A 10,724-nucleotide genomic window follows, 5' to 3' on the forward strand; every position below is an offset into this window, starting at 1 on the left:
AGACAAAACCCTCTGGTCAACAAGCTTGATCCCTGTGGGCGGGAGCTCTGTTGTCTGTGTTCCTCCTAACAGATTCCAACAGGGACACTGACAGCAGCTACTTACTGCCTTTTCTCCCTGCTCAATCAGGAGTTTCACATCCCACTTGCATGAAACTCAACACCAGTGCAATTTCCTGCCCTGTAAAGGGAGTTTAACTCCTTGACTCCCTTACAGTAACATTACCATAAGTCTCATTAAATAAAGGTTTCTTTACGCTAATTTCTTTTGTATATTATTTCTGTAATACAGTACATACTGAAATATTGGGGTTGTCTTTATGTATTGGCACAAAAATTGCAACGAGATACAAAATACCTTTGCATTTGCTCTACCCATACATTTTTTTTTTTTTTACCAATACCCATTCAAGATAAAAAAGTAAATGATGGGGTTCATACCTCCCAGAAATGAATATGTAGTGTTATTATCATCATCGTCATCATCATGATCATTTATTTATTTACAACTTTCCAACATATTATGCAATGCAGTACAATGGAGTCGGAAAACAATGACATACACTGGTACAGTAGGTAAGGAGGGCCCAATTCCAAGGAGCTTACTGTCTATAAGGAAAGGAGAGTGGAAGCATAAGGTACCTGATTATTATTAATTGATACCCAACATATATATACCCAATGCACACACGCACGTCCAGTTTGTCTAAGCTCCATTTTGTTATGAATGACTTGGGATATTTTTACATACTTATAAGAGACTGTTCAGGTCATTTGTGGCCAAAGATGTCCTGAAGAGCCGCTTTACTTGTATATAGAATTACCCCCTTAATATGGCCTCATTACATTAACCTATGCTAAGGTAGGTTTGCCATTTGGTTCTAGATTATTATGACATTTTACACTCGTGCTAGTTTAATATTAGGATGAGAGGTGTAATAACATAACCTGACTGACACTTCCAATAAAAACAAAAAACAGTATTTTGAACATACAGTATATAACAAGAAATTAAAATGAAAAAGCACTGCGTTTACGGCATTGTTTAGCTTTGTGTTTCTCCTTTGTGCCACTTAGTTAGATGGTTCTTTCTGACAATGTGTGTTAGTAATCTAAACATACTTAGGACTCATGTTTATTTGAAGCCGAGGAGTTGATTCTGGCTTCTGCCAGAACTGTCCTTCTGCTGCCTCTAATTACCCAGTCTTCTTCTGTGCAGCTGTAACTTCTGCACCCTGCTAATAAACTCTGCCATCCGACAATCCCCCTTTGCAAATCTCCTCCATGTATTTAATTGGAGAGAGAGCAAGAACGGTACTGTTCTCTGTGCCCCATCCTATATAATACTGTACTTCTAGGTGGGCCTACTTCAGAATGTTTTTCTTTGCAAATGACCACTAATTTCCCATCTTTTTTCAACAGTTGCCTAGTTTGTCTTGGATTGTTTGTAGATTTTCTAAGCAATCCTTCTTAGCTCCTCTTTGAATAGGGGCAACTTAAAAAAAAAACCTCTCCCCACTTTTTTTGTTTACATCACGAAAATGTGATATTTTCAGTGCTGGGGACTCTGGTTCCCGGAACATATCAGTGTCTCTGTACCTCCGGTGCAAAATGCCCATTAAAATGTCTCAGGTCCCGCAAGTCAGGAAACTGCAACATTATCAGCAGCAGCTTCCTTTCTGACAGACAGAACCAGAGGGCCACTGGAGCTGAAAAAAATGCAGGAGACCCCACAGTTCCCATCATATAAATAAATGGGTGTTAAAATAGCAGGATCGCTGCCTTGATACATATTAAATGTGCTGTAAATTAAGAAACATTAGAAATGTTAGAGAAGGGATTACAAGGGATGGCTAAGTGTAGCAGCATAATTCTTCAATGTGGCCTGGACTGTCTGCTGTACACAGAGAGCTGGTGTCTGAAATATTGGTGCTACTATTCTTTCCATAATGTATTTTATATGATTTGACTGTGCCTTTTATTTTGCACAGTGTGAAGTGGTCCATTAGAGTCCAGATGTTTAGAGAAGTGTGATTACTATTTTCACCTGGACTTCGCATTACTATGACGCTATCCTGTCTATACCATGTATTATAATGGTCGATACAAAAATCTCAATTGGCCCAAACTTTCTTAATAATGCGTTGGTTAGCTCTATAGACTACTTCAACAACTTTTTGCTTTTATATCTGCTCCCTAGTTTCATAACATGACTGGGTTCGCCATATATTGGTGTGTAAGGAAGTAGCTGGCAACCCTCCTGCAAACTCTCTATGTTTATAAAGGTGGCACCTAAAAACTTAGGCACACCCCTACATTCTCAACGGCATCTAACGGGGAGGAACATTAAACAGGGACAGACACATTGTTCTTGCCCTGTGATTAATCTCAAATATATTGGGCAATAAGAGATGACATGCAGTAATGCAATAGATAGACTTTAATTTACTTCATCAGTGTTGGATGTCCTTAATGTATTGTTGCTCTGTGGTACTGAATAGGGTTAATAGAGATTAGGGTAAAATGTATGTGGCAAGATGCAGAACTACTTTATCTAACCTTTTCCATCACATCTTTAGTGTGTGTGTGTGTGGGTGTGTGTAGAAAAGCTCTCCTATAAATAAAATGATGATAAAAGGCCACATATGCTCTTATATTCTAGAGCTGCTTTGTGGTGCAGTTGCTGCTGCTTCTCGCTCTGACCAGACTTAACAGTGATCTTTAAGTAAGCCCCATGTCAAGTGCACTGGCACTTAACTATGAGCATAGACTGATTGTCAATTAAGGTCTAACTAGGTGTTACAATCCCTTTCATTATTAAATGTCGCTCATAATTGCCAGAATCAGATCTATTGTGTCCCACAGACAGCTTCTACAGGGGTCAAACACAGAGAAGAGAGCACACTGGTGCCGACGTGAAGTGAAACATAATTTGGAATAAGGCAACGAGCAGCTTTTTGAGCACGATAATGTTCTTTCATAAGACAGCATTCCAGTTCTTTTAAAAAAAAATGACATTGAAGCCTAAGAACAAGTTCGTACTTCCATAAAAATATACTGTAGTCTTTTCTTGAGTTCTCAACTACCTGTATTCCTTTTCTTAAAGATTATTTTATCTTTGAAAAATCTAGTCAATTTATTTTCATCAAATAAAGATGACATTTGTTTCTGTTCTGCATTCTGTCAGACCAACTTGCTGCTTTTACTTGAATCAGCGTGACCCTTTTTAAGAGTTTTCCAGCCTGTATACATACAGTAGCTACACAATGTAGACTTACAGGTCAAGTAAACCTCCCACTCATCTTTAAAAGGTTCTGATTGCTCTTTGAATGATGCATTTTGCCAAAAGCATTTTGGAAAAGGCTCAAGTTGGCTTTGCCTTTGATAAAAAAAAGTACCTTCTTACCAGTCTGCATTACAGAGATTAAAGACCTGAAGCTGCAAAGAGTGAAATGGGAATGATCTGGGCATGAATCTGTCATGAGTCACTACTTTTATACAGGCAACTTGCAAAAACACAAAGCTTGTTGCACAACCCAACTTTGCCATGTACAGCCTACCCTTATAATTGTCATAATATCATTGATGTCTTTAAGGAAACTGCTCCGTAATAATTATATATGAAAATGTGGTAACTTTTGAGTAACTACTATTGCTATATGGATTTGAGTTTCAGATAATTTAGTTCTGCACTGTTTTCTACAAAAACATACAGTAGCTTTTGGCTTATTAAACAATTTTGGGGTGGGGGGATAAAAAGGGAAGGGGTTAACTGTGTTGGCCCACACAGAGTAACGCCCCTTCCCCATCACATGGTGCTGGGGTGACGCAGCAGAAGTTACGCTCTGTCCCCTTCTGCCTGCACGCAGCGACATCATGCTGGAATATAAAGAGGGAAGCTGCTTCTGGAACGTCGATCTCAGGAGGAGTTTAAGAGAAGAGATCTCACTGTGAATATGTATATAAAGTTCCAATGTTTAGGATAGGGTAAGGATCCCTTTTATTGTTTCCTAGTTAAGGAGAATACCCTGTTTAGATAGGGCCCCACAAAGATGGTCCCATACTACTCTGAAGGTTTACAGGGAGACAGCCTATGCCCAAAGGGAGCTCCACAAGTATTGGACTAGACCCATCGGAGAGTCAATAGCTGGCACTCATCCAGAAGGCCACGTGGTTGTAGGCTGCCAAAAGACGGGGAGGCTGATCTCAGAGGGAGTAGTACCAGACCCACCAGGGGCCCAGTGGACATGGAGCACAGTCAGCGCTATAGAGCAGAGGGACTCGTTAGGTAACATAAGAATCTAAAAGCCTCAGCACCTTCATAGCAGGCAGAGATAGGGGAAGCTAAGGAAGCCATACAAACAGTATGAGCGAAAAGGACACTCAATTGAATATACAAGATGCACTGTCTATAATAGATGTGAGACTGTTTTAAAAATAATAAAGCTGCTGTATGAATGAATAAAGTTCCTTGCACCCATCATTCCTTATCAACTCCCAGCCTGCACGAAGCTTGCTTTCTGAATAAGGTAATGCATCCTTAGTAGCCAATAATACAGACACTGATGTAAACTCCCTAAGAGTTTTTACACTTGTACAAGTTCATGAGGAGTTGACACCGGGCTCCCCTGCAATCAAACTCAGTGACATGGTTTTCAGTCAGTGCCTTTACTCACCAAGCCACTTATTCAGCCCTGAACAATTCTTTTTCTATTTATTTATGTAGCAGGGCCACCCCTGGCTACTATTCTACCCAATGGGCTGGCAGTAAACCCTGGTACTATCAGGTTGCCTGTAGTTGGTATGGGGTTTTCCCCCTCACCTTTCATGCTGCACTTGAGTGACAGCAGGGAGTGGTACATCCTGTTGTAGCTGGGACATCGGGGTGCCCGCCTCCTGGCTGTACTTAAGGGCAGGACCGTCCTAAAGTTAGAGTTATTCCTTCCCTCTGAGGAAGGAAGGTCACACAATTGGGAGCCTGAGACTGGGGCCCACCCATGTGCTCTTCCCTCCGGGGGAGAGTGAGTGTGGACCATACCTCCGCCTCCGCTAGGGAGGTCAGGAAGAGCTAGGACGGCTGCGGGTGCCCTTGGCCCATAGTGGCAGTCCAGGGACCATCAGCCAGTGAGTTCTGACAGACTGTATCTGGCAGAAAACTGCTGAGTAACTGTTACTGCAGAGTGTAGTAATAAACCCGTTCCTGTTTGCAATATGCCTCCTCCTGCCTGGAGCATGACCTTACTGTGGGGAGAGGTAATAGTTATGCCGTGGAAGATCACCTTCAGTTCCTGGAGTCCACAGCAGATGGAGGAGCTGCACTGCTAAGTAGATATGTGGGTTATGAGCCCCAGGAGCCTGTTCCTGTGTCCCCACTACCATCAGCGGATGACTCAGCCCTCCTGTTGCCAGCAGGTATATGCACCATACAACCTGTATTGGCCCCTATCTGCGATTGGGTGGGGGAAACACCGTTACATTTGGAAGCACTTCTGAGATCTGTAACAGGACAGGCTTTCAGCGAAACAAAGCTGGAAGTAACAAGGTACGCTTCAAGACCAAGTACTGAAACTGAAGGAGGGATGCTAGGTATAGTGTTCAGGGGACCCCGGCATACCATAACCAGGGACCACTTTCCCCGCCATGAAACTATGACTTAGACTGCCCTAATAGACAAACTGTGTATAGGCAGAGGGCTATTGCTGTTCTGAGTCACCCTGGGTATTGATAGCAGAGGCCTGGAGGGGACAGATGGTTAACGTGGTCCAAAAAATTACTGAAGGAGTCTACGGTGTCAGTGCTAGAGCAGGATGGCGTATGGTGGTGTTAAAGTGGGCTGCGGAGGGGTGCCTGGACGGACTCAGGTGCCTGAACCTCTGACCCACCTCAGTACCAATAGTCGCGGATGCACAGGGAGTCACAGAGTGCTTGTAATGGACTAAGATCGTGTGCAGTGTATCGAGATGGAGCTTTGCTAGCCTGGGGTACACCCTACTCTTGGTAGATTGCTAATCTATGTGCTGTGATGAACCACAAGGAATGGATTCCTGTCGGGATCGCGGTCACTGCGTGGTCTATGAAGGAACTGTACCCAAAATGGAGGCTCCCTTACCCGGGAATCCGCCACGTGAGTTACATGATCCAAAATAGCGTCTCCCGCCAAGGCTGGAGAGCGCAAGTGCTGTTTTCAAAAGAACTGTACGCCTCGCTGCAAAGTTCTGCATGGGTCTGGCGCGAAAGCCAGAACCCCACCCAAGCGATGTGACTGGCTCAGCCAATAGCCAGAGTCACGCCCCATCTACGTCACTGAGTGTCCCTCCTCTAATCTCAACCAGAGGGAGGGGACACCGTGCCAGTCAATGCCTAAAAACTTCAGAGAATTAAGGAGGTACCGGATGCAGCGGACTTCACCCTCAGTTCTTCGGAGCCTGGCGAGTGAAAGGAGTGAGCTACCCTTTGCTCTTGTGCCCTTATGTGCAGTAAACACTGAGTATGTCCAGCGACATGGAATTCAGCCACTACTGCTCTCGGGAGGACTTCTATTGGTAACTGTGGAAGGGAAGATGTACCTGCGATGCCTCTGTCCCAAGTGTGACTTCCCAGGTGGCGAACTAGCCTGGGGAGCCCAGTGTGCCCGCTGCGGAGCACCATTCCTGAGGCCTATGCTGATGTGGTCTACGGAGTTCGCCAAGAAAGATCTGGCCCACCCCAATATTTGGGTGGTCGATGCAGCTGCTGATATGCAAAAGTCTACCTCAACTATGGAGGCTTCAGAGGGCTTATGTGCCCAAGATGAGGCCCAAGGGGATTAGAGTATCCCGACAACAACCACAGAGCAAGCTGTTTACAATATACCTCCTGCCTGGTGCGTGACCTTACGGGGGGGGAGGGTAATAGTTCTACCGTGGAAGATCACCTTCAGCTCCTGGAGTCCATGGCAATGGAGGTGCTGCCCTGCTAAGTAAATATGTGGGGTATGAACCCCAGAAGCCTGTTCCTGTGTCCCCCCACTACCATGACTCAGCCCTCCTGTTGCCAGCAGGTATATGCACCATACACCCTGTAATGGCCCCTACCTGCGATTGGGTTGGGGAAACACCATTACATTTATTAGCAGGGACTACTGCTGACCACTTTCATTGTTATTTATGAATCACATTTGCGCCAGATACTAGTTGCATCTTTGTAATGCATTGCAGGACGTTCTGGCAGAATATTGGTTAGATACGACACTAATGTGCAGAAAAGATGCAGCGAGCACCTAACGGAAATGTGATTAATGAACATGAATTACAAGGATGGCACACGCTGCATCTTTGTACAGAACATTAATAAATTGCTTTTCATACTCATTAGGGATACCACTTTTAGTATAACCGTATTATCCTTAGATAATTTTCGTCTTTGAGAAAAGTGTATTGATATACAGGTACTGTATCTCAAGATTTGTTAGCTTTGCCATTTTCTCTTAAAGTTTCCAGTAATATAGTTCTGTAATGTTTCACTAAAAAATTCTGATTTTGGTATGTCAAACTTTTTTGGATAGGGAAAAGATGACTCAAAGACATGTGAAAAGATTCTTATCAAATGTGTTAGCAATCGTGGATTTGTGTGGGTATGCAGCCACTATTCATGTGGCTATGCATACAGGCTATGCACGTGCTATTGTAAACTGTACATTAGTACAAATAACAGGTCAAAGTCCAGAACTGCAACATAAAAATATTTTTCAAATGCCAGAAATGACTGCAGACAGCATAACAAACATTGTTACAAGTCTGCATCGCCACTTTACCCCTTTACTGACGGGTGGCCTGCAATGCATCCCAGCACGTAAGGGGCTAAATATATAGTGGCACAAATGTGAACAAATGATGCTGCTAGCATAAATAAATGATCTGTCAGGAAGCCAACAAAGTACAATATTCTGTGGGGATAAAACCTTGAGGCCTGGTTCACACGTCTAGGACGTTTGGCCACGGTTCTTTTGCCGTGACCAAATTAAAAAACCCTACCCCAAGCAGAAATGTTTTTGTTTTGTTGCAGTCTGCCTCCTCTGGCTGTTCCTTCCAACAACAGATAAAACAATTCACACACTCATCATCACCATCATCCTCACCATCATCACCATGTCATTATTTAGTGTCCCTCCCAAAGCAGGGACTAGGTCTGGTAAGAAGTTCAAGATCCTAGGGCTACCCTCAAAAAGAAAAATTTTCATCCCACTATACAGTAAAGACAAACAGAACCCCTTGCACAAAATGAGCTATACTTATGTTGCTACAGCTCCTGAAAGTACTTGGTGACCAGGATGGCACACCAAAAATGGTCGGAATATTTGTTGGATCTTGGTGGTCTGTAGGACAAGACATTCGTTTTACCAATACAGACCTGGATGTAGAATGCATAGACGTGTTCTATTTTACAACAGTCAGGTTTATTAATAATAACTTTATTTATTACATCGTTTAGATCCCCTACACAGAATCAGTGTTCATGTTAAACATTCAAATGTACAGATATTTGTTTGAAATAGAAGCCTAGGCTGCAGATTAAGGGCCATATGTACTATGCTGTCTTCTGCCATAAGGCACCTTCTGGCACTGGAAAATACCTTACAGCCGATTCAAGTCAAAGGGCTTAAAAAAGTGTCTTCCCGTGCCAGAAGGAGACTTGTGGTAGAAGACTGCTTAGAAAATTTGGACCTGTACATTTTACTATAATAATAAACACAAACAACAATGCCTAGGCAGAATCTTACTTTTAGCAAACACAAGGTGCAACTTCACTGATTATCTAGCCTGAGATGAATCAATTCCCAATGTACTCTGCAACACCAGATACAGTATATGCAATTGTAAAATCACATTAATGAACTGGTGTCATTTGGAGGAGTTTGATAACGTCACTGTACCAGAATGATTAGGCTTATTTGCACTGCTAAACTGTGTTAATGTCACAATCATCAACCCCAATTGAACAAATAACATATTATCTTCTATGTTTGTGTTTAATTGAATGAAATAGATGTGCTATGTGCTGTAGTTGAGAACCAATGCCTGTTTGTGAATAGATTGCAAGAGACATTCATTGTGCAATGTAGCAAAAACTCTCTTGAACTCCTACAAGCACTTAAAAGGGACTTATGAAAACAAAATCTGTGCTGCACAGCTTTAAGTCAATACTGGCCCTTATTCTGTGAAGTGTGATCAGCGCAGATGAAGTGCTATCAAGTGCTATCGCATGAACAGCCCCATTTACTTTAATGGGGATTTTCCAGCGATAGCACATCAACTGCATTTATCACACCTTATAGAACAAGAGCCAATCTATAACTAAAAGCATTTCATTTCAAAATTAAAACAATGTCAAGTAACATTATGTCCTACTGTAGTCAGAGGACTGCAAAACAAGTATCACTAATTATGGTCTAGTGATTTCCATTATGGGGCCATTAGCTAATACATTCCTGTACCTTATGTTTCCACTTACCTTTCCTTATAGATCGTAAGCTCCTTTGGGTAGGGCCCTCCTTACAGTACCTACTGTAACAATGTGTTTCTGTTTGTTACTTATTGTTATTTTGTACTCCAACCTTATTGTGCAGCGCAACGGAATATGCTGGCGCGTTACAAATAAATGATGATAATAATAATGAGAGGACAATTTATAATAATTTATCACGTGGGAATAAATAAAAAAGGTAATAGATGTTGAGTTATAGTGGTGAGCAACATAGAAGTCTGACTGACTAAGTCATAATTAACTGATTCTGGGAACTAAATTTGAGACCCAAAAACCCAGAGGTAATACACATGTATTAAATCACATATATTATGCTATAATTGTTGATCAGGACATAATTTGGGGTGTGACATCTGTGATATGATGAAGTTCTTACCTGAGCAGGAAAGAGTTACAGTATAGAGAGCGGTGGGCTCAAGAAGTGGTGAGAGGGTCTCGTGTCTCCACAACAATCTCCCTTAAAAAGAACAGCACAGATCCACACAGTGAGCCCAGACGGAATGGTCTGCTACTTCTCACTGCGGATCCTTCTTTCTCTCACATAGGCATACAGCAGGCATTGATCTGAATATAGAGTGACTCACAGGCAGGGAGAGGGGTGGGAGGGACATCGCTCTGTAATCTCACAGGCCAGCTTCATTATTCGGCAACCCTCTACAGATTGATGTACCTCGGCGCACTGCTTCACTGTTTAATAATCTGTTAACCCCCTACAATTCACCGCAGGACCTCTCATACCTGTAGTTGACAAGGTCCAATTACCTAAATGAATGAGGTTTTTGGTTTCTGAACCACTAGCAGACTGTTTCAAGATAACATGCACACTTCACTGAGCGAGACTCTATTGCAATATGTAAGGTCCCTGATAAATATGAATGAGAGCAATTTATCAATGAGAGAGGCGCAATCCAAATTAATGTGATTACCAAAAGAAACACTCTGTTTTAAGACTAGAATGAACCAGTGACAGTGACATTTTTTTAAAGTTAAATCTGGCTGATTTATTACTTTTTTTTTTTTTTAACAAAGATAATTCACCTACTGTATAAATATTTTATAGCCCGTTTTTGTGAAGGATTGTTTGTAAACACGGTGAGCTGAGTTATGTGGGTGGGGTGTTCATTACTTCCATCTACTGTACTTTGTGTGACTTCTGTATGTGCTGAATATGAGTTTGCACATGGTTTGGATTCCAGACATAGG

At 42.3% G+C, this 10,724-nt stretch overlaps 1 protein-coding gene across 3 annotated transcripts in view; it reads right to left on the reverse strand.

The window, feature by feature from the left end:
* Positions 1 to 10,094, reverse strand: part of HRH2 (histamine receptor H2) — a 93,227-nt gene extending 83,133 nt beyond the window's left edge. For all 3 annotated transcript variants that reach the window (XR_012801731.1, XR_012801732.1, XM_075600888.1), the window contains exon 1: positions 9,898 to 10,094. The gene's annotated coding sequence lies outside the window, so the exon portion shown is untranslated. The remainder of the gene's footprint in view (positions 1 to 9,897) is intronic.
* Positions 10,095 to 10,724: the final 630 nt, after the last annotated feature.

The sequence above is a fragment of the Ascaphus truei genome, chromosome 5 (genome assembly GCF_040206685.1).
Source record: "Ascaphus truei isolate aAscTru1 chromosome 5, aAscTru1.hap1, whole genome shotgun sequence".
NCBI classification, from domain to species: Eukaryota; Metazoa; Chordata; class Amphibia; order Anura; family Ascaphidae; genus Ascaphus; species Ascaphus truei.